Here is a 24184-nt window from a genome sequence, read left to right on the forward strand (position 1 = left end):
GATGGCCCGTTCAAAATCGTCCGTGTCATCAAACCTGGAACATTCGAACTGGAAGACATGAAAGGAAAGAAGTTGCCCCGCCCATGGAATGGAGATCACTTAAAAAAGTACTTCATTTAATGAGATTCGTAAGAGGCCAGTCAATGATCATTAATTTCATCAGAATTAGTAGTTTCATCCCGCGACATAGTCGCGTTGTCATTACATTTTTCAATATCAGAAATTTCATTTCATTTTTCAGAATTATCCGGCTCCAACAAGTATTCAGTTATATTCTACTTCCTCTAGTAATATTGCAAATCTTATTAAATTCAGTTATGTCTATAAGTCGGACCCCTTGATAGGGGTCCCATATTCAAATTTATTCTAAGTCACCACGAATCAGTGACATCCACAAGTCGGACCCAAAAAGAGGGGTCAAATATCAAAAAATTATTCCAAGTAAAAATCTCATGCATTCAAGTAACATTGATAAGTCGGACTCCTAAACGGGGGTCCAAAAAACAGAATTAAGTTAAGCTAAAAACAATGTCCTCTGGTATTCAGGTAAGTATCAGTAACATCCATAAGTCGGACCCATAGAATAGGGTCCCAAAATCAAAATTATTCCAAGTACAAATTTTGCTTTATGTCTCCTGTTCGTGACATCGATAAGTCGGACCCTTAGAATGGGGTCCTAAGTTTAGAATTAGTCTAAGTAAAACTTCAAAGTCACCCGGCCGTGATATCGATAAGTCGGACCCATAGAATGGGGTCCCAAGATCGGAATTTTTCTAAGTAAAAAGTGACCAAATCAATCCCAGCTTGTTGGTCGAAAGGAGCCGCGGCCTGAGAAATAGAACTGGAAATACTCCAAACACAGCGTAATACATTGCAATCAGGAATAATCATTGATCATACGAATAATTCGGCACAAAAATATGATTCGATTCAAAAATTATAAAAGTTGATTACAAAAGTCAAGTTTATATTACAAAACATCAAATATCATCCAAGAAGGCGTCTACATCTCCCGCCGGATCTTGAGGCAATGGGTGAGGGGACCCGGCCACTCCCTCGCCAAGGCTCGGAGTGAAGCTTATAAATTCTTCAATATCGAACGGCTCCACTCCGATCTCGGACAATTCCCTGGATAAGCCTTGGAGGTTTTTGCCCTCGTCAATCAGCAGATTGGACAAATCTAGACACAAACTCTCCAGCTTAGAGAGCGTCAAGTTCTCGGGGACGTCCGAGGTTGAGGGAGGAGAGAGAGAGAGTTTGTCCAAATCAAGGCATAATGCCTCCTTTTCAGCCGCAAGGTCCACTCTCTCCGACCACTCCCTCGCCTCTTCCACATCCAAATGGGGGTCCACCAGCACTGCTGACTCCCGCTCCAAAATCGGAGCTAGGTTAGCCAAAGCTTCGTCTCCCTTTTGATTTGCCTTCTGAAGGAGAGAATCGAAGTCGACGCCTAACTCCGCGGCAGCCAGACGGAATTTTTCGTCACTAATCATGGTACCGGTGCCCACCATCTCCGCAGTCAGCGCCCCCAAGAAACTCGACGCCTCCGGCTCATCCGAGGTCAACCAATCCCTTGCTATCCGCGACTTCCTACCCAAGCAAAGCTTGTATATTCTCGCCGCAGAGAACAAGGATTGGAATTTATCCAAATCATCCGACACCTGACGCAGAAGTGACTGATTTTGTCGAACCAGCCTGGCATGAATATCCATCAAGTGCCCGATTTCGTGGCCGAGGGTGGCCGACATGTTTGAAGCCGCGTCTAAACTACCCACGTTCCCCTCCAGCTGCTTCCTAGCCTTCTCTCGCCATTGTTTTGTGCTAACTAAGAGCTCTTTTAGTTCGACGCACTTAGCCAGCTTTTCTCTTAAGACCGGCAGCTCCTCAAGATCCTCCCTCAGCCTCTTCAACTCCTCCTCCTGTTCTTTGCAATGAGAAGTCAGGGCCGCCAGGGTTTCTCTATCTACGGCACTCTGACGGCTGAGGTTCAATTCGAACGATAACCTCAAGTATGTCTGCCCAAAAAGGAATCAAGTCAATAGATTATCCGGCCGTCTTATTCAACAGAGTATGGAAAATATAACGTCATACCTCAGCCGCCGAGGCCTGGAGTTGGCGAACCCTGTCGATAGGAGGCAGGGACTCTAGATGATCGACGTCCTTTCGGCTGATCAGATGGGATGTCGCCCTGTTAAAGCGGGTGATCATGCCCTTATGACCCAATTCATTGAAGAGGGTATCGTGCTGGAAGGGTAAGACCTCCCTGCGGCGATACACCTCTTCTATCCGCGGTTCTGGGGCCGCGGACGATTCCCCGACCTTATCTTTTCCTTTATTGGAGATGGGAGCCTCGGACGGGGGAATAGACGTCTCCCCTTCCGCTGACCTCGCTTGTAGAGGTACGGTGGTGTGTATGGTATCCGGGGAGGCCCTTTTTTCCGCGCTCTCCCCGTGGGAAAGACAGTCTCTTTTTCTTTTTCTCTCCTTCCCACTCTTCTTTTTCCTCGATTCCCTCTTCTTAGAGGGAATTACCCTCTGAGAGTCATCGGGAATATGGATTCTCTTCCTCTCCTCGAGGAGACGGAGAGCCTCCTCTTCGCAGGGCACTTCATCCAGCCCCTTCTCCACCGTTGTCGAGTCCTACAAGAGAAAAAGTAAGAAGAAATTGAAGAAATCTCTCATAGTTCGAAAAATATGTATGAATTTATACCTTTGGAGAAGAGGTAGGGGTTTTTCCGCGGGCCGTTAGATGGCCCCTTGAGCAAATCTCATAACGCTGAATTTCTTGATAAGTTCTGGATTTTTTGCTTGTAAGTTTTCCTTGGCTATCCCTGAAAGATCAAGAGTTAGAAACAAGTAAACATACCATAGAAAAGGGAAGGAAGAAATCCGACGACTCTTACTCCGATCGATAGCCAAGCTGATGCCGAATGCTGAGAGGAGGTTCTCATTCTCCAACTCAGGACGACCTGGTATCCAGTTGATTTGGACGTTCATGGGTTTCCTCCCCAATTGAACGTTCATCTTCGCGTACTCTATGATCACCGCATCATTAAAAGAACATTGCGGGATCCCGTTATTAAAACCCGAAAGGTTGGGTTTGATGTCGAAGGAGGTCTTAATATTCCAGCCTCCTGAATTGTATAAGTAGGCAAACTTTGTCCTATATCCCTTTTGGTTGTCAGGGAGGTCGTGGACTATCTTCAGTCCACGACGGTGGGTGAAAGTTATCCAGCCACAGTCGTATGATTGAGAATTGCATAGGCGGGCTCTAAATATATACCTAAAGGCAGTAAGTGTTGGTAGTATGGCCAAAACTTTGCACAGGATTAAAAATGCCACCATACAACCCCATGCGTTAGGATATAACTCAGGCACTGAGACGTTCAAAAAATCTAACACCTCCCTAAAAATGGGTGAAGAGAAAACCTAAGTCCTAACTCAAAAGAAGGAAAATATACAGCTATACAGTGTGGGGGAGGAAACCTAACGGTGTCATAATTCCCCGGGGTAATGATATTGATGTCATCTTTCAAACCCCATTTTTGAGAGATGGCTTCCCGACGCTTGTCTAAGTCTCTCTTTGTTTGTAAATCTATGAAGTAGTTAAGGGGACCGCCGCTTGGAATGTAAAATGGAGGAGGAACAGGCGTTGCGCTCTCCCTTCCAGAGGATTCGGTTGATCCTTCGATGTCTTCCATATCTACATACAATAACCCTTCTAGGTCAGGATTTATTCGCGGCAAGTAATTGGAAAAGAAAGCAACGCTCACTTCCCAAGGAGCAGTTTTCATTATCTCCGGAGGGTATACAGGGGACACAGATGACTCATCCCCGGCCTTTATTGGTTCATAATGAGGGGTGATTCTCACCGAACTACTATCGTCCAAATCATTCATTAGCAACCCCTCTTTATTAAAGCGTCTACAAGCTACCAAATGAATTTCCTTCGGGCTAGCCGAATTAATGTCGAAGTTAGCTATTGTCTCATGAGTAGCCGCGACATCCATATTTATGATAGTCATAAAATAGTAGGCGAAACTTGTAAAGGAAAATGACTAATTTCATAAAACTAATTCAACTTTAAACATTCAAGAACACGAAGAACAATCTGAAGAACAGTTTGAAGAATAATTTGAAGAAATTTAAGAATTGGGAGAAAGATTTGAATACCTTGAAGAAATTTTGAATATTTGTCAGAAATTTGATGAAGATCTGTCAGAATCCTTGAAGATCTTCGAGAAGTTTGTCAGAAGTTTGAAGAAGGGTTGAAGGTTGTCAGAGCGTCTCTCTCTACTTTCTCTTTCTAGCGATTTGAAGAATTGAGGGAGTTAATGAAGGTTAGGTGAGAGGGAACTGTTCCAACAACCTTATTTATTGCAGCAATAAATGTTCAAACGTCGAACCTGAACCTCCCTCGAACGAAAAGTGGAATCCCAAACTAAAACCGGGAAGTCGATAAGTCGGACCCCCAATGAGGGGGCAAACGTCGAAGATTTGTCTAAGTGTTCTTATCTATGTCCGTGAAGTCGACTAGTCGGACCTTCAATGAAGGGAAATATTGAAAAATTTTCTAAGTATCAGATCTTGATTATGACTGCGGAGTCGATAAGTCGGACCCCCAAGATGGGAGAAAATGTCAACAAATTCTCTAAGTTATTAAAATTCTCTTGAAGCCATAGGGTCGATAAGTCGGACCCTGAATTACACATCAACAAGAATGGAAATAATTACAAGTGTAAGGGATGTCCGTATGATCGATAAGTCGGACCCCTAGGTGCTCCCAGTTATGGCGTAAAAATTCTAAGTATGGGAGAAATTCTTCCATTTTTCCGTATCATCCAAAGCACGGACTTACGTGATCTTTCCGCGTCCTGGAAGAAAAAGGGGGCGTGTTAGAACGAAGAAAGTGATTCCAAGTCTTTTTGTCTTCCCGCAACATCGATAAGTCGGACTCCCCTAAGTCCATCAGTGAAGAATAAAAATCTAAGTATAAATTTAAGCCGCGTCTTCAATACATTTGACTCAGTTGACTGGCGAGTCAACTCATTCATGCCGCGGTATTATACCTTCCCTTGACTCCACGGCTTATAACACGACAACAAAAAGAAAGATAGATCAACAAAACCGGCATCTTGTCCGTGGGCTCTATAAGTCGGACCCGCTTTGATGGTGATCTCGTTCAAAGTTATTTAAGTCCCTGAAGACCCGTATGGTCGACAAGTCGGGTCCCCCCTTAGGGGCTATCTCATTCCAAAATATTCTAAGTGTTGGGGGCTTCTGCGGCATCAATAAAGCATGAACCAGGATCCAGCCTCTGCATCTATATTCCTGCTAAATAATATAGGCGGACAGGGATATTCCGCGGCATGCTTAAAGCCGCGGCTTGACTGACGTTATTCATTTTTCTTAAAGCATCTCTTGCGGTTATTTTGAAAAGGCCATAACTTTTTCGTTACAACTCGGAATTCGGCATGTGAACAGTCGATTTAAAGCTTACGAATCCAATTTTCGGGATCCGCCAAAAGATCTGCCAAATGACTCTTACTGTTTCCGCACAAAGAAAGATACTTCGAGTCATCAGGGTTGCCTTTCTCATATCATCCTTCGTGCGTGGGGCTAAATGTCATGGTATCACCTACCTAATTTATTTATTTATTTAAATTATTAACGACATATTACCCAAATACCCTTTGACCTTTTGTATTGACTTTGACTTTCGGTCAATGGGCCTTTTTCTGAATTCCCCATCTTCCTTGAATGGCCCATAAGCTAGTTACCTCGAAATACCTTAACCTCCCTCCAGGAAAGTAACCTCCAAATTGACCCAACTTCCCATTCACTCCTCATTGCTTGGTTCTCCTTCTTCTAAGGCTGGTAACCGCCCACTACTCCCATGATATTCAACCTCCTCTCTGAAGTAACTTCCTTCTTCACCATTATAAATAGGGACAACCATCAGAGAGGAAGGGATCATCTGAAAATAATCTTCTTAAGTATCCCTACTCACACTCTACTTCATTAGCCTACCCAAAATCTAGCAATATCAACCTCGATATCTTCTTGCATCTATTTTATAGTCATCTGCTCAATAATCTCATATCAACGTTCTAACTTGAGCGTCGGAGGGGTTTTCCGGGAGATCACCCCCCGGACAAGGCTAACTTGTTGTTTTGCAGGAATTCAAGCCGCTTCCTTCCACGAATCGCCGCTTCTGATAACACTTCCACTTACAGTATTTCAAGTGTTTTCCACTTCCTCATTTCATCACCAAAACAGATGGAAAAAAGATACGTTGTTTCTTCTAAGTTATAAAATTTTTTAATAAAATATTAAATCGGTCTAAAGAGATTCATCTATCAAAGAGACCTTCATTTTAAAGAATTTGTGTTTTATATTTGGATACTTTTGATTTTTCATAAAAAAAAATCTAAATAATAGAACGATAAATAGTGAATAATATTGAGAATTGAGATGGCGTGACTATAAATAAGCAAAAATTTTATGCATTCGTTGTTCCTACAATTCTAGAGTTAAAAGCTTAATACATGCTTCCACCGCTTTTTTTACTGCACTCAAATCAAGTTTCGCTATAATACGAAAAAAAAAATATAGTTGTGATTAGACCGCAAATAAATGTCTTTTGATACGATCGGACGGAGTAAAGAATTTTGAGGCCTTATTTAAATTGTAATTATTTCAAAAAAATTGAGGCCCTTCAATAAAAATAATTTACAATTGACAAAATATCAAATTATAATAGCAGCTAACTAGACATAAAAAATCAAAATAATAAACGAATAACTTAATAAATAATTAATAATGTTATACAACTAAAAATATTAAAATATGACTATAACTATTAAAATATTAACATAATAAATAATTTATCTTTTCCGTGTAGCTTCGTCTTTTTATCTTTCTCGAGTCGGGGGACTTTTTTGGCTGCGCTCTCCTTTATGGGTATGAGTTGCAGCCGTCCTTCCCTCCCCAGACTCTGTCCATAATTTTTCTATGAGCGGAATACACTGGGTAGGATAATGATGATGATAAACTATTAAAATATGACAAAAGACCAATTTTTAAAAACAAATACTTCATATAACAAGATAATAAGTACAGTAATAAACAAATTTGCAAATTACTGTTATACTTGTAGGGAAAAAAATCCAAACAAAGCAGAAATTAAATCTAAAAAATATAATAATGAACAAAAATATCATACCCAATTTCTAGAAGCAGAGAATTACCCATTTAGTATGAAGAGCAATTTGTACATTCTTGGAATGATGAACATAAGTATGAGCATAAATAAGAAATGCCCCAATTTGTACAACCCAGAACATCATATATTGATATTCACTGAATAAAGATAACTTGAAAATTAAAATAAGGAAGCTAGAATAAAGGTCTCATATGAAAATAAATGAATGGAAAATTCCATTTAATTTTATGTTAAAAGAAGAGATCAAAAAAAAAAAATAAAAATTACCTAAAATAATTCAATCTTTCTTCGATTTTTATAATAATTTTAACTATCAATTAACAATAAATAATCCTATGTATTGTATCATTTAACCCGGACTATTGTTTCTTCACCTACTGCCTGTTTGTATTAATTTAAATATAATTTCCTTTTTTTCTTAAATTTTTACATATATTTACTGATTACATACTCCCTCATTTCTTCACCATTTTCACTTCCATTTCATGACATTAATTTACTCACTCCTACCAAACCCACCATTGAAGAGGACATCCATTGAAGAAAAACTTGATTTTCGTGAAGAATAAGGATGAATTCTGTGTTTTCTGTCTTGATTTTCATTATAATTATTACAATCCTAATATATACAAACTCTTATGAACTAATTAGGGAAATACAAGGCTTGGACAATCAGAAATTCCCTAAATACATTTGGCTAATTTGGCTAATTTGAGTAATCAAATATTTATTGAATCATAATATTCCAAAATATATTTCCACACTCCCCCTCAAGTTAGGTTATGGGATTCCCAATACCTAACTTGGTTAAAGTAGTTTCGAAGACTTTAGCGGAAACGGCTTTTGTGAGAATGTCAGCTAACTGATCCTCTGATCTCACATGTGGAATGCTGATGATTTCCTTCTCCAGTTTTTCCTTTATGAAGTGTCTGTCAACCTCCACGTGCTTTGTTCGATCATGCTGTACCGAGTTTTCTGAGATATCAATAGCTGCTTTATGATCACAGAATAACTTGCAAGCTCCTGTTGGTGGAAAGTCGAGTTCGTATAAGAGTTTTCTTAGCCATAGGATCTCTGTTATTCCTTTTACTACTTCTCTGAACTCTGCTTCCACACTTGATAATGCGACTATTTTCTGTTTCTTACTCCTCCAAGTAACCAAGTTACCCCCTACAAGGGTGAAGTATCCAGACGTAGATTTCCTGTTGTCTCGATCACCTGCCTAGTCAGCATCCATGTAGGCAACAAGGTCAAGATGATGGTTTTTTTCGTAGAAGACTCCTCTATCACTTGTGCCTTTCAAGTATCTCAAAATTCTTATCGCTGCTTCCATATGTGGAATTTGTGGTAAGTGCATGAATCGACTCACAACCCCAACTGCATATGATATGTCAGGTCTAGTGTGGGATAGATAGATCAATTTGCCCACCAGTTTCTGATACTTCTCCTTGTCAGCTGGTTCTCCTCCAGGTGTTGTCTGCAGTTTATGATTAGCAACAATTGGTGTTTCTGCTGGTTTGCAATCAAGCATGCCTACTTCTGCTAACAGATCTAAGACATATTTCTTTTAATTGATGAAGATTCCCTTCTTGGATCGCAAAACTTCTATACCAAGGAAGTACTTTAAGTTCCCCAAATCCTTCATCTCAAACTCCATGAATAGTTTCTTCTTGAGCTCTTTTATCTCCCTTTCATTGTTTTCGGTTATTACCATATCATATACATAAATGATAAGACATGTGATCTGACCACCGCCCTTCTTTAGGAATAGGGTATGGTCGGAATGGCTTTGTTCATACCCAAATTTCTTCATTGCTGAGGTAAACTTATCAAACCAAGCTCTCGGAGACTATTTCAAGCCATACAACGCCCTTTTAAGTCTACATCCTTCTCCTGAAGCAAATTCATCTGAAAAACCTGGCGGGGCATGCATATACACTTCTTCTTCGATTTCGCCATGTAGGAAAGCGTTCTTTACATCGAACTGGTAGAGAGGCCAATCTTTATTTGCAGCTATGGAAAAAATGACCCTGATAGTATCTATTTTGGCAACCAGAGAGAAGGTTTCGGAGTAATCAATCCCGTAAGTTTGTGTATATCCCTTTGCCACAAGACGAGCTTTGTATCTCTCAATGGTTCCATCTGCATGATACTTTATTGCAAAAACCCATTTGCAGCCTACTGGTTTCTTTCCTTCAGGTAGCATACACTTCTCCCATGTGCTATTTTTCTTTAAAGCCAAGATCTCATCTACCATAGCCTCTTTCCACCTTGGATTTTGGAGAGCTTCTTCAGTATTTTTAGGCAGGGAGCTTGAGTATATGCTGGTTTGGAATGCCACAACAATTTGTGCCAAGTTACTCGTCTCTCGGTTAATAGGGTATCGAGATCTCTGTGATTCGAACTCTGGATCATACCTCCTTGGAGGAATACCCCTTTTGCTCCTTGGAGGTAATTGGTATCTGCAGGGTGAATTAACAATACCAGATATATCATCATTAGTTTGAGGTTCAGGTTCAGTTAATACCTCTTGAGGCTCACAGGCAACCTCTTGATCATGAGATGCTTCAGACAAGGTAAGAAGGGGCTAAGAAGAAAGCAAAACTATGTTTTCCGTAGCAATGTCTGTGGGATAACCTACTTGCTCTTTGGGGTTCAAATCATCAATTACAGAATATGTAAGCCAGCGCAAGTCATCACATGTAGTCTCCCCCTGAGGACGAGGATGGGAGTAAAAATAGGAATGCTCAAAGAAGTCACAATCCATTGTAGTATACATCTTATTCTGAGTTGGATCAAAGCAGCGGTATCCCTTCTGATTAGTACCATAGCCCACAAAGATACACTTAACAGCCCGGGGGTCAAGTTTGGTTCGAGTAGGTTTGGGTAGATGGACATACACAACACACCCAAAAACCCGAGGAGGTAAAGAGTGAAAAGATGGGATAGTAGTGTGAGTATGAAGGACTTCCAGGGGGGTTCTGAAGTTAAGAATTTTGGAGGGTAGTCGATTGGTGAGAAAGGTAGCAGAGGCAATGGCTTCAGGCCAAAAATAAGGTGGGACATGGGCTTCAAACATAAGGGCTCGACTTATTTCAAGGAGAGTACGATTTTTCCTTTCAGCTATGCCATTTTGTTGGGGTGTGTGGGAACAAGAAGTTTGGTGGAGGAGACCATGGGTGGTAAAGAAATTCGTCATGTGTTGGTTCATGTATTCCCCCCCCCATTATCCGAGCGGAGTATTTTAGGCTTAGCAATAAATTGCGTGACAATCATATTATAAAACTTGACAAAGACATCAAATACCTCAGATTTGTGTTTCAAGAAATATATCCAACACATTCTAGTACAATCATCAATAAATGAAACAAAATACGAATAGCTGGGTTTTCCAAACACAAGAGCAGGGCCCCAAACATCAGAATGTATCAAAACAAACGGTTCACTACTATGAGTAAAACTAGGAGAATAAGAATGTTTGTGACTTTTTGCAAGAAGACATGCTTTACAGTCCAAGACTACATTACTTTTAGCTAATGACGGAAAAAGACGTTTTAGATACCCCAAAGATGGATGACCTAGACGTCGATGCGAGGTCCGTAACGGATGATTAGGGAATCCATGAGCAAGCAAAATGTGACCCTTTTGAATCGCCTCATCCACATAGTACAAGCCATCTCGTTCAGTACCACACCCAATAATCCTCCCGGTCTGAGCATCCTGTACAACACAATCAGAAGAAGTCATAAGCACAATACAATTTAATTCCCGAGTCAATTGACTAATAGATACTAACTTATGAGATAAGTCAGGAATTAGAAGACAATTATTTAATTTTAGAGACGGAGAGATAGAAACGGGCCCAGACTGATCAACATTCACACATTCCCCGTTTGCCGTCTAGATATAGGTGCGGGGTTTTGGATGGGTGGATAGGAGATCATGAGGGTCAAATGTCATAGTATCCGTGGCCCCACAATCAAATATCCACTGAGCTGAAACCGGTTTACACAGCAAGCTAACCCTTTTAGGTATTATTTTGTGGGTTGTGGGATAGTGGGCCGGTTGAGTGTTGGGGTAGGGAAATTGGGCCAGTTGGGTTGTGGGTTTTAGGGTTTTTCTTTAGGGCTAGGGTAAGGGGACTATAAAAGGTCCCCTTTTAGAAGGTTTGGATTTGTTCCCCTTCTCCTACTTTCTTTTCTGGGCCGTTTTCTTCTTCCTCTGCGATCTGTTCACCTGTATCGCCATTTTCGTCATTCTTGTCCTTCATTCTGTGGGTTGGTTCATCAGTCATATCGGAGATGTGAGGAGCACTGGTGGCCATGTTAGCCCTGCCGCCGGTTCTGTTGGTCGGAGCCTTGGTGGCGGCTTTCCGTTGTCGGTGTTCCTCCCACCACTCCGGGTAACCAATAATTTTAAAAACAACCCTCCTTTGTGTGTCGGCTTCCTCCACAGTGACTACACCTGAGGTGAGTCTTGTCCTCCATTTCACGCCGGAATAATGAATTTGACCGGTGGTGTTTGACGGTCAACCCACTTCCAATCTCTGAGAGATTTTTTCCCGATGATGAAGCGTGAATCATTATACCATCGGGTTTGGTTGTCGTCGGTCTATTTCTTTCCAGATTGTGGTCAATTTTCCATAAAAGACCTCTAATGGATCTTGATTCTATTTCATGTTATTTGCCTGTGAACTCAGATCAAAGATCTGGAGTTCATCCCTTTCACTGCTCAATAAGACTTCAATTCCCTTCCATAAGTCCTTTGCAACTGTGTAATCTAGAAACTGATTTATGAGTTCAGTGTCTATATTTGAGATAATCCATGATAGGACTATTGAGTCCTTTTGCTTACATGTTTTGTGATTTGGATCTGTAATGTTAGGAGGGTCGTCAATGATGTGGCTGAGACGACCTCTGCATTCCAAGGCTATCTTCATGATTTTACACCAAGTTGTGTAATTTTGATAGTTTAATTTTTCGGCTAATTTTAAGTCTGGGGAAATGGTTTCAAGGTTTGTGTTTGGTTTTTGCATCTGCTGGAACAATCTCAACTGAATCATAATATTCCAAAATATATTTCCACATTTCGTACTGTTTTTTTGAGCAATTATGTACTGATTTCAGAATGCCATTTTTAGTTACATAATGTGTTCAGCTTGCTACTGATTTTAGATCAAAATGCTAACAGTAGCTGAACATCAGAATGGTGAATTTCAAAATGGTACTTTTTTTTTGAAAAAAAATTACATACTAATTTCAAATATAGTAGCTGAACATTAGAATGTAATTACATACTATTTTTTGGTACTTTTTTTTTTGAGGAAGAAATTGATATAATATTCTTGAAATGTAATAGAAGTAATACAATTCTACTTTTTAACCTCTTTATATATACTAGAGAGGAAGAAAAGAAAAGGAATAAAGAACAAGAAGATAAGAACTGATGTTTTTGTGTGGTAATCTGGATATGGAATGACTGTATTACCTGGAACAGTCGGGTATACTTTTTCCGACAACAGTTCGGGTTAAATGATACAATACTAACGGCCCGTTTGGTTGATGGTAATGAAGTAATGGGAATGAAATGTTGTAATGGCAATAGTAATGAAGGAATGGATATGAGAATTGGTAATGAAGATTCTTTTGTTTGGTGTGCATGACTAAAGAATGGTAATGGAAGAATATTCCATTGATTGCATTTGGTTGTTAGTAATAAAAAATGGTAATGACTCTTAGTTTCATTATTGTATATTTGTATCTAAAAGCATTATTGTATCTAAATTATTCTATCTAATGATTCTTTTTTTAATAATAATATTTTTTGGATAATTACAAAAATTACCTTTTTTTTCTTCATTTTTTTTTCTTCAGCTCGAAACAACATTACCTTATTTTATTACCACAATAATACTTCATTACCATTACCGCCTAATACCATGTTGTTTGATGGTAATGAAAATGGCCCTTTTTGGTAATTTCATTACCTTATTTTATTACCATCCATTACCATTGAAGGCATCCAAACAACCAAAATTTTCATTACTTAATTTTATTACCATTACCGCCCTCTAATACCATGTACCAAACGGGCCGTTAGGGTTATTCATGGTTAATTGATATTTGGAATTATTGTAGGAAAATCGAAAAAATGTTAAATTATTCTAGATAATTTTTCCTTTAACAAAAATGAAATTAACCGACTTGCATCCTCAAATATGGATGAAAGAGGGCTATTATATTTTGGCAAAAAGTTTACTCACAAGGGTCGGAATGAGCTCAGACCGGCCTAAGTACGATTAAAAAGGCAGAGGAAGTACTTCATTAGAGGTGTTTTTTCTTTTTGAAATGTATGCAATGATTTGCTATTAAATTCAATCTTCACAAATATTTAAACTTTAAAGCCGATTTTTATATGAATGCAAATTTACCTAATTAATAGAAGCATTTAGGTTTTAGGAAATTGATATATTCCACAAAATTAGCAAAAATTTGAACAACTCTTGAATATTAAGTTGTAGAGTAAGCTTCCCTTTGAGTTTCATGATCTTCAATGTCACAACTCACAAATTTGCATTAAATATTGTCAAAGTTATATCAAAACTTACCATTCAAAACAGATAATTCTCTATCTACATACAAATAATATTAAATCTGTCGACATATCCAAGAACAAATGTATGCCAAACGCCCGAGGAGGAAAACCAATTATATGTTTTCTCCTTCATTTTCATATCTCTGTCAACATCTAATTTCTTCATTTCCAAATTCCGCAGCATAAACAATTATGATGAGAAACACTAAGATGAGATTGATAGCGAAACAAATGGAACTTCATGATTTATTTCACAATTCATATAACAAAATTTCACGATCATTTTCATATGCTCTTCCCTTTTGAGGAAGAAAGGTGGTTTCTTTACATCCCTTCAGGGTTACCTTACCTTGTATCAATGGTGTTCGCTCAACGAATGCCACGCTTTGGAGGGAGATTCCTTAATATAAATAAGACCATAGAAGAAGGTAATATTTCTACCAACTGAGATTACGAGAAACAAGCATGTGTTAGTATGCAGTTTATTTTCTCAATTTTACCGTTAATATTTCATCTACCTAAACCCTGCCTAGGTGAAAGCCACTTAATGATATTCGAGTAACAAAATCGAAAATTTTCATTTGTCGATTGGCAAATTTAATTTAGGAAAAAAAGGAATTAGATATAAGAAAATTAAAACGAAGATTAAACTTACCAAATAGTACAAGAAATTAAGTGGATGATCTAGAACATTAAGATCCGCGGATTTATCAAAAGTGTTGAAGCATACCTGCATCAGAAGTTGGCCAGAAAAGAAACCAAAAGAGAAAAAATACATAAAAATGTTTGCCAAAACCGTTACGATGCTAAGAACGATACAAACAACAATGAACAAAACAACGTTTGACAATGCAAACTAATCAAAAGAGACACAAGGATTTAAGGAGGTTCATCCAATGATGGCTACGTCCCCCGTGGTGTGTAGTTTCTGTTTATATTATATCAAGAATGTATAAACAACACTTACAAATGAAGTATTACAATTGAGTAAGAGATAAAAACAAAAGGCTATGTGTTTGGCTTAGGGGTTGTGTTTGATGTGTTTGATGTGTGAGTATGAGAGCTCTATATATAGTACTAGGTACATGAATGTCAATAGCTCACTTGAATATAGTATTAATATAGAGTAATGAATAATATGAAATAACTCCAAGAACTTGAAAGGTTTAAAAACAGCATCCCATGCACATCAGAGGATCCGCTCGACCGAAACAGGGAGCTCGCTCGGTCGAGCGAGCATCAGATGCATTCTGGATCATTCTGTCTGACCGCTCGACCTACCAATAAGGCTCGCTTGGTCGAGCGGGTAGGTCGAGTGACCTCTCTGCTTCCTCTGTCAGAATTCTGATCGAGCTACCAAAAAACAAATTCTTTATACTTCTTCATTAATCTTCATTAACACCAATAATTCCCATGATTACTCTCCCACGTAATTACACCCTTTTGGTTTCCACAACTCAAGAGTCACACACTTGAATACACACTTCAATTGTGCACTCAAGTCATACATGTGATACCATTCATAACAATCTCCACCTTGACTTGAGTTCACCCAAGTCAAAAAACATACATCAATCCACTTCATAAACAAAAGAAAACATACACACCTCAAATGCCCCAAAAGGCATTATCTCAAGCAAGGAGCTAAACCAACCAAGTCAACACATAATTCAAACTTGGTTGTAGGTAATGACTTTGTCATCATGTCGGCCGGATTCTCTGTAGTGTCAATCTTTTTCAATAACACCCTTTTGTGCTCAACTTCATCCCGGATGAAATTATACTTAATATCAATACGCTTGGACCTTCTATGAAATGTATTTTGATTCCTAGCCAAATGAATTGCACTTTGACTATCACAATGCACAGTTACCTCACACACCTTATTACACATTTCACCAACAAGACCTTTAAGCCATTTTGCCTTCTTGAATGACTCGGCAACGGCTATGTACTCCGCTTCGGTTGTTGAGAGAGCAACCACATCTTGCAAAGATGATTGCCAACTTATCGCCGAACCACCCAAAGTAAACACGAACCCACTTGTGGACTTTCTATTATCTAGATCACCACCATAATCCAAGTCACAAAACCCGGTTAGCTCGCTTGAATTCTTCCCATGCATAAGACAAACATTAGAAGTATCTTTCAAATACCTCAATAACCATTTTAGTGCCTCCCAATGTCCCTTTCCCGGATTCGACATATATCTACTCACCAAACTCACCGCATGAGCTATGTCGGGTCTAGAACACACCATGGCATACATAACACTACCAATGGCACTAGTATATTGAATTCGTACCATTTGTTCTTCTTCCGCCTTTGTTTGTGGACACAATTTCTTGGACAATTTGAAATGAGAAGCAAGAGGAGTAGACACACCTTTAGCATCATCCATGGAGAAACGTTGCACAACTTTCTCAATGTACTTCCTTTGGCTTAGGTATAGGATACCCTTAGCCCGATCTCTCAAAATTTCCATCCCAAGAATCTTCTTGGCTTCACCAAGATCCTTCATGTCAAATTCACTTGAAAGCAACTCTTTCAAGTTCTCCACCTTAAACAAAGAACTACATGCTACTAGCATGTCATCAACATATAAGAGCAAATATAATAAAGAACCATCTTCAAATTTCTTAAGATAGACACAACTATCATAAGAACTTCTAATAAAATCATGTGAAATCATAAAGGAATCAAACCTTTTGTACCATTGCCTCGGAAATTGCTTCAACCCATGCAATGACCTCTTCAATCTACACACATGATTTTCTTTACCGGCTACCTCAAAACCTTTCGGTTGCTTCATAAAGATCTCCTCTTCAAGCTCACCGTGAAGAAACGCCGTTTTTACATCCAATTGATGTAACTCCAAATCTTCCATTGCCACCAAAGAAAGTAATGCCCTTATAGAAGAGTGTTTCACCACCGGTGAGAAAACTTCATGAAAATCAACACCCACAATTTGAGAGTATCCCTTTGCAACTACCCTTGCTTTGTAAATGGGAGGAATGTCACTAGAAGGACCCTCCTTCCTCTTGAATATCCACTTGCACCCAACAATTTTCTTTTTCTTTGGTGCTTCAACAATATTCCAAGTTTCATTCTTTGCAAGAGACTCCATCTCTTGCTACATAGCTATCAACCACTTGCTTGAGTCATTTGAGGCCATAGCCTCCTTGTACTTACTCGGTTCATGTAACCCTTCGACTTTGCTAGCAATGTTGAGTGCATAGGCAACATAATCACATTCTTCAATATACCTCCTTGGAGCCACGATCTTCCTTCTTTGCCTAGTTGTGGACAAAAATGGAGATCTTTGTCGATCATCATCAATTTTATCATCTTCAATATTGGGAGGTTGACCCTCCACTTGTGCATCATCATTTACATTATTATCAATGGACTTTTCTATACTAGATACAAGCATGTTATTTTCATCAAAAACAACATCTTTAGAAACAATTATTCTTTTTGATTCATTACACCACACCCTATACCCCTTTACACCTACTCCATATCCCACAAAAATACATTTTCTAGCCCTAGGTTCTAACTTACCATCATTTACATGAATATAAGCTGGACAACCAAAGATTCTAAGACTAGAATAATTTACCGGAGTGTTGTACCACACTTCTTGTGGCGACTTGAATTTCAAGACGGTGTGAGGTAAGCGGTTGATCAAATAACATGCCGTAGCCACCGCTTCAGCCCAAAATTGCTTCCCTAAATTTGCTTGTTTTAACATACACCGAGCCCTCTCCAACAATGTTTTATTCATCCTCTCCGCAACGCCATTTTCTTGAGGACGCCCTGCACAAGTTCTATGTCTGACAATGCCTTCATTAGAATAATATTTAAGAAACTTATTATCAACAAATTCAAGACCATTATCCGTTCTTAAGGTCTTGATGCTCCTACCGATCTTTTTTTCAATCATCTTCTTCCATTCCAAGAAGACATCAAAAACTTCATTCGTTTTCTTTATGAAGTAACACCAAACTAGTCTAGAGAAATCATCAATAAAGGTCAACAAATAATTACAACCACTAAGGGAGGGCTTTCGTGAAGGCCCCCACAAATCGGAATGAATGTAGTCTAAAATTCCCTTAGTGTTGTGAATGGCGGGTTTGAAACTAACTCTCTTGTGTTTGCCATAAACACAATGTTCACAAAACCCAAGGTTCCCAAACTTCTTGCCATCAAATAAACCTTGTTTAGAGAGTTCCAACATACCTCTTTCTCCCATGTGACCAAGTCTCAAATGCCAAAGTTTGGTGTCATGATCGGACATTGTGCTCGTGGAAACATTTGCCGAGCCAAGGATGGTTGAACCTTGAAGAGCATACAAACTCCCATTCAACTTACCCTTCATCACAACACGTGAGCCTCTAGCAATCTTCATAACTCCACCTTCACAAGTGATTCTATACCCGATCTTGTCAAGAGTACCCAAAGATAAAAGATTCTTTTTCAAGCCCGGAACATACCTTACATCGGTTAAGGTCCTCACCATTACATTAAACATCTTCATTTTAATGCTCTCAATCCCAACAACCTTACATATTGTGTTGTTTCCCATGGTAACATTTCCCCCATCAATACTTTCAAATGTATGGAAGAAAGTTTTGTTGGGAGTCATGTGGAATGTGCACCCCGAGTCAAGAATCCACTCATCACTATCTTTGTACTCATGTGTGGCAACTAATACATCACCATCATCACTATCATTCACATAACTAGCATTTGCATTACTAGTTCCTTCCCTAGCCTCCTCATTTTTCTTTTTCAACTTCCAACAATCTTTCTTGATGTGGCCCTTAAGCTTGCAATAGTTACAAGTTTTATTTTTATTTGGCCTACTAGACTTGGACCTCCCTTTACCCTTGTTTCCACTCCCACTAGTGGAACCTTTCTCTTGTGTCCTCCCTCTCACAAACAACCCATCACTAGCATTGCTTTGTGATTTTTGTGACAATTATGAATCGATGAGATCCCTTTGTGTCAAGGCATTTTTCACATCATCACTACTCAAATTATCTCTACCATAAAGTAGAGTTTCTCTAAAATTTTTGTAAGAAGGAGTTAGAGAACATAAGAGGTAAATTGCCAAGTCTTCATCATCAAGCTTGACATCAATATTTTGTAAATCCATAACAATGGAATAAAATTCGTCTAACTGAGGTTTCAAAGATTTACCTTCCTTCAAGCGTAGATCGTAGAGTCTACTTTTCAAAAGTAGTCTATTGGTAAGACTCTTGGCCATATAGAGTGATTCCGATTTCTCCCAAATCCCCTTGGTTGTTGTTTCTTTAACAACCTCTCTTAGAACTTCGTTGGAAAGGCATAATTGAATTGCCGATAACGCCTTTGAGTCTATCTCTTCCCACCTTGCTGCGGTCATACCTTCCGGCATCTTATCTACACCATCAATGGCCTTATGCACACCATTTTGGATTAAAATGGCTCTCATTTTGACTTGCCACAAGCCAAAATTTACATTTCTATCAAACTTCTCTATGTCAAGCTTCATTGTAGTCATGATTCTCAAATAACAACTTCTTAAGACACCGTAAAATCAACTTGGCTCTGATACCAATTGAAAACGTTTGCCAAAACCGTTACGATGCTAAGAACGATACAAACAACAATGAATAAAACAACTTTTGACAATGCAAACTAATCAAAAGAGACACAAGGATTTAAGGAGGTTCACCCAATGATGGCTACGTCCTCCGTGGTGTGTAGTTTCTGTTTATATTATATTAAGAATGTATAAACAACACTTACAAATGAAGTATACAATTGAGTAAGAGATAAAAACAAAAGGCTATGTGTTTGGCTTAGGGTTGTGTTTGATGTGTTTGATGTGTGAGTATGAGAGCTCTATATATAGTACTAGGTACATGAATGTCAATAGCTCACTTGAATATAGTATTAATATAGAGTAATGAATAATATGAAATAACTCCAAGAACTTGAAAGGTTTAAAAACAGCATCCCATGCACATCAGAGGATCCGCTCGACCGAAACAGGGAGCTCGCTCGGTCGAGCGAGCATCAAATGCATTCTGGATCATTCTGTCTGACCGCTCGACCTACCAATAAGGCTCGCTTGGTCGAGCGGGTAGGTCGAGTGACCTCTCTGCTTCCTCTGTCAGAATTCTGATCGAGCTACCAAAAAACAAATTCTTTATACTTCTTCATTAATCTTCATTAACACCAATAATTCCCATGATTACTCTCCCACGTAATTACACCCTTTTGATTTCCACAACTCAAGAGTCACACACATGAATACACACTTCAATTGTGCACTCAAGTCACACATGTGATACCATTCATAACAATACATCAGACAGATAACCTTTTTAAACACAAGTACAAACATGCAAGTCTTGTGACTCGAAAAAAATTCGATTGAAGGAAGGATCTTTCTTTTTCGTATCGTATCTACTTTGTACCTCACAGGAAATTACTTTCAAAACAATTTTAAGATACGAAAATGTCTAGTTGATAATCACGTTCACTGAGCACTACATCTTTTTATATTGGCATCGAAATTAAATTCGTGTTTTGCTGGCCTAGATTCTCGACAATATTAGTAAGAAAAACGCATGCAAAGTTATCCGGGCAAATCAAACAAGATAACTCAAAGAAAATGGTAGACTTATCATGATACATCTTACGAGGAAGCATGAGAAACATATTGTGGTTACGTAACCAACCTGCAAACATAAACATTAAAGTTTAAGAACGAAGTAGGGAGTTGAAGGGTAGGGAAGAACAGAGAGAAGAGAGCAATGCAACTCCTGGAGCTTCTTACGTCGGCCTTTAGATTCTATGGGGAAGCGTTGCAGCATTAAGAATAGCCTTGCAGAAGGGACAAAAGCACAGCAGAATATCTCAGGAAAATATAGACAAAATGTCAAAACAAATATTTGGTCTAGAAAGTACAAACTATTGGCCTTAGTAAAGCAAGGTTCATCACATAATATTGTGGCACTCCTTTCATCTATCAGCCTCAAAGAACAATACTGAGTGCAGTTTTGGCAAAATAGATGTCTGGCAAACTCTGAGCTAGGAGCAGGCATTCATTATGTAATCAAGCTCGGCCAATAGAAATGGTGCACTACCATTTCTAGCAATGAAAAAAACTAGTCAGTGGCCGAAGAGAACAAAGAAGTGGTACTGTATATTACTGAAGAGACCGGATGCCAATTCAAGTCATGGTAGAGCCACAGTGCAACAATGCGGTTTGAGTGGCGATTGTATCACCTGATGTGGAAACAGGGTGAAGCGGTTGTCATACCACCAAAGAGATATTCCTTGAAACAATCTAAAACACGAGTTTTTTAAGCCTTTAAGATGCAAGTGGTAGCGATTTGGTGGATTTTAAAACCTTTACAACTCGGTCGATATATTACAAAGCGGCCTTGTTGAAACAAATCACATCATATAAATCAACAACATATATTGAAGATATAAAGACATGATACATGCCAATCAGGAAAAACCAATTTAATCCCTTTAAGAAAATCTCCTTAGAGAAGAATGCTAATAGACATTAAACCTAAGTTAAGGAAGGGGTAATTGCTTACCTTCCACCATAGATTAGAAAGCCAAGAGCTGCAAACAATGACACACCTGCATATACATACATGAGAAGTCAAAAAAAAAAATTACAGGTAAATTGTCAACTTTAAACTGACAAACTATGCATGAGAAACAAACCTGCGAAAAACATCTTAGACAAAATTACCAGAACAGGGATTGGTTTCCACCACAAGATCAACCACAAAGTGATCTGAAATAATGGAATGATACATTAGTGACATAACCAATATTAGTCATCCAACAGAAAATTTTCATAGTAATTAAACTAAGCTGTTAATAGGGAAATGATGCTGTAAAATGCACTCTCATGAGCAATGAGCAAAGACGGAAGAAATGAGGTGAAAAAAGATGGAAATAGAAAAATACAATGTGGCAAAATCTAACGCTTCAAATTATACAAGCTTAGAGGTTGACACATTAATTTAAGTATATAATGAGATCAGATCTTGCTTACACCAATACTACGCCATGTTTTAAGATTTCCTAAGAGTTTAGATATGACTAACTAAGCAAGGAATCAGTCAGCCACGTCAATGTTCCACAACATTTGTCTTGGACAGTGTCACATGATTCGCTAATCTCCTAGCTAATCGTGGATCGAAAAAAGTGAATTTAGGTTGGTTTTAGGCTATTATTTGGCAGATTTGAGCAAATTGCATTAAATGAAAAAAGCAAGTTCAAATGATACTAAAACACAGAATCTCGAATAAGTCATCCAAACAAACCACAACAATTCAAATCCACTTCAACCTCCATCACCCCACCCTTCCCCTCCCGAAAAATTTGAAGGGGAAAGAGTAAATAATACTTCTATAATATAACACGACAAAGAAGACAAGGTGATAATGATTACTTTTAAAAGTATTTTTCATAATGGTCCGAATAAGCAAGAGAATTCACCTGAATAGCGTAAACCACTGCATTGATAGTAAAAAAAACTAGGTCTGAGTCCATCAGTAGATACTGCACGTGCCTACCATAGAGAAATATCAGTTAGAGACAAGGCAAACATAACTAATTTCAGAAGTCAAACACGATATTACAAGCCTAAAATGATCAATCAAATAAAATGTCAAACCTGATTATATATCTCTGCCCAAAAGAAGACCAAAAGTGCATAGGTAGTAAAGAATACAAGACTTGGCAATTCGAGCAAAATATGTTGAACAATCTAAATTACAAACGTAAGTACCATAAGATACAATCTCAGCCCAATATCACATAAGCCGAAATGGAATTGAAAACCATATAAATCAAAATGATGCCAAACCTCAGGCTCCAATTGCTGCAAATCTCGACGGAATACAAACACTACGCATCTAACTGCACATACATCCAGATTTAGTTTATCACACTATCTAAAAACTGCCCACATAAGAATGCCACCAAAGTTCAAACTTATGAACAGTTATACACTACTCCAATTAATGGCTATCAGTTAACAAACCTCCATTAACAAGAAAATTAACAAAATGGAAGACTTTCTGAGTGGTCCATCCAAACTCAGAAACTCTCAATTGTATCCTCCCTAATTGTACCTACATTCACATAAAAATTCCCCACAAAATCAATGACCCTATATAGGATATAACTGTTGAGAAAAGTGACAATATAACACACACTTTCTCCCTTTGTATTGTTAGATGAACAAAAATAATCAATCCAATCAAACAAACAATAATAATCCCACAATCAAGCACAATAAAGTAAAAATACGGAAAGTAAAGTACACACGATATTTTTACGTCGAAACCCAATGCGGGAAAAAATCACGAGACCGTAAGTGGTACCAAACTCTTCCATTAATCACCAATAAAATTAATAGGTACAACCAAAATCCTCTCTAGACAATACTAGAGGCAATACAAACACCAAACAATCCTTAAACATCACTCAAAAGTGGTAAAATAACAATTAGGAAAGTGGTAAAATAACAATTAGGGTAAATGCGGGCAAAATACAAATTACCCACTTACAATGCACAAAACGACAATCCAACCGTTAAATAGTAGGTTGGCTAGACAGGAACACCGTGTCAAAATTTAATGCAAAACGAAATACGAATGGCCTTCGATCGGATCAACGCAATACCTCACGTGGTACCGTACCTTCTCTGTCGCGCGCCACTTCTTTCTCACTTTTTTGTTTTTGTGCGTTTAGTGTAATCCAAAAAACGTTGTTGCCTTTTTTCTTTTTGTTTTTATAGTTTTCTTTTTTTTGTTGTTCTATTATTGATATCTTATTAGCCCAACTAATAATAAAAGCCCACAATTAAAATACTAATTAGGCTCTTCCTCTAAGTAGGAGGGACTAACCCAACAAATCTCCCCCTCACTCCAACTTGGGGGGTATGACCAGCCTCGCTTTCAAATGGCACATTTCTAATTTTTCCCTTGGTAGGATCTTAGTTAACATATACGATCCATTTTCATGAGTATTGATCTTCACAAGCTCAAAAGTTTTTTCTTCTATCTGATCTCGAATCCAATGGTACCTCCTCCGTATATGTTTTGTTCAACTATGATAGGTAGCATTTTTAGCTAGGTGAATGGCACTCTAACAATCACAATGTAACAAATAATTGTCTTGCTCCATGCCCAACTCTTCAAGGAAGTCCCTCATCCACACTAACTTTTTACCAGCTTCAAAAGCTGTCACATACTCTGACTCAGTAATCGATAGAGCCAACACATTTTTGCAATTTATATTGCCAAGATACAGCTCCCCTGCAAACGTCATCAA

General features: G+C 38.5%; 1 pseudogene; it reads right to left on the reverse strand.

Moving 5' to 3' along the window:
* Positions 1 to 13635: 13635 nt before the first annotated feature.
* LOC130820939 (tobamovirus multiplication protein 3-like) lies at positions 13636 to 23245 on the reverse strand (annotated as a pseudogene).
* Positions 23246 to 24184: the final 939 nt, after the last annotated feature.

This window comes from Amaranthus tricolor, chromosome 8 (genome assembly GCF_026212465.1).
Source record: "Amaranthus tricolor cultivar Red isolate AtriRed21 chromosome 8, ASM2621246v1, whole genome shotgun sequence".
In the NCBI taxonomy this organism is placed as follows: Eukaryota; Viridiplantae; Streptophyta; class Magnoliopsida; order Caryophyllales; family Amaranthaceae; genus Amaranthus; species Amaranthus tricolor.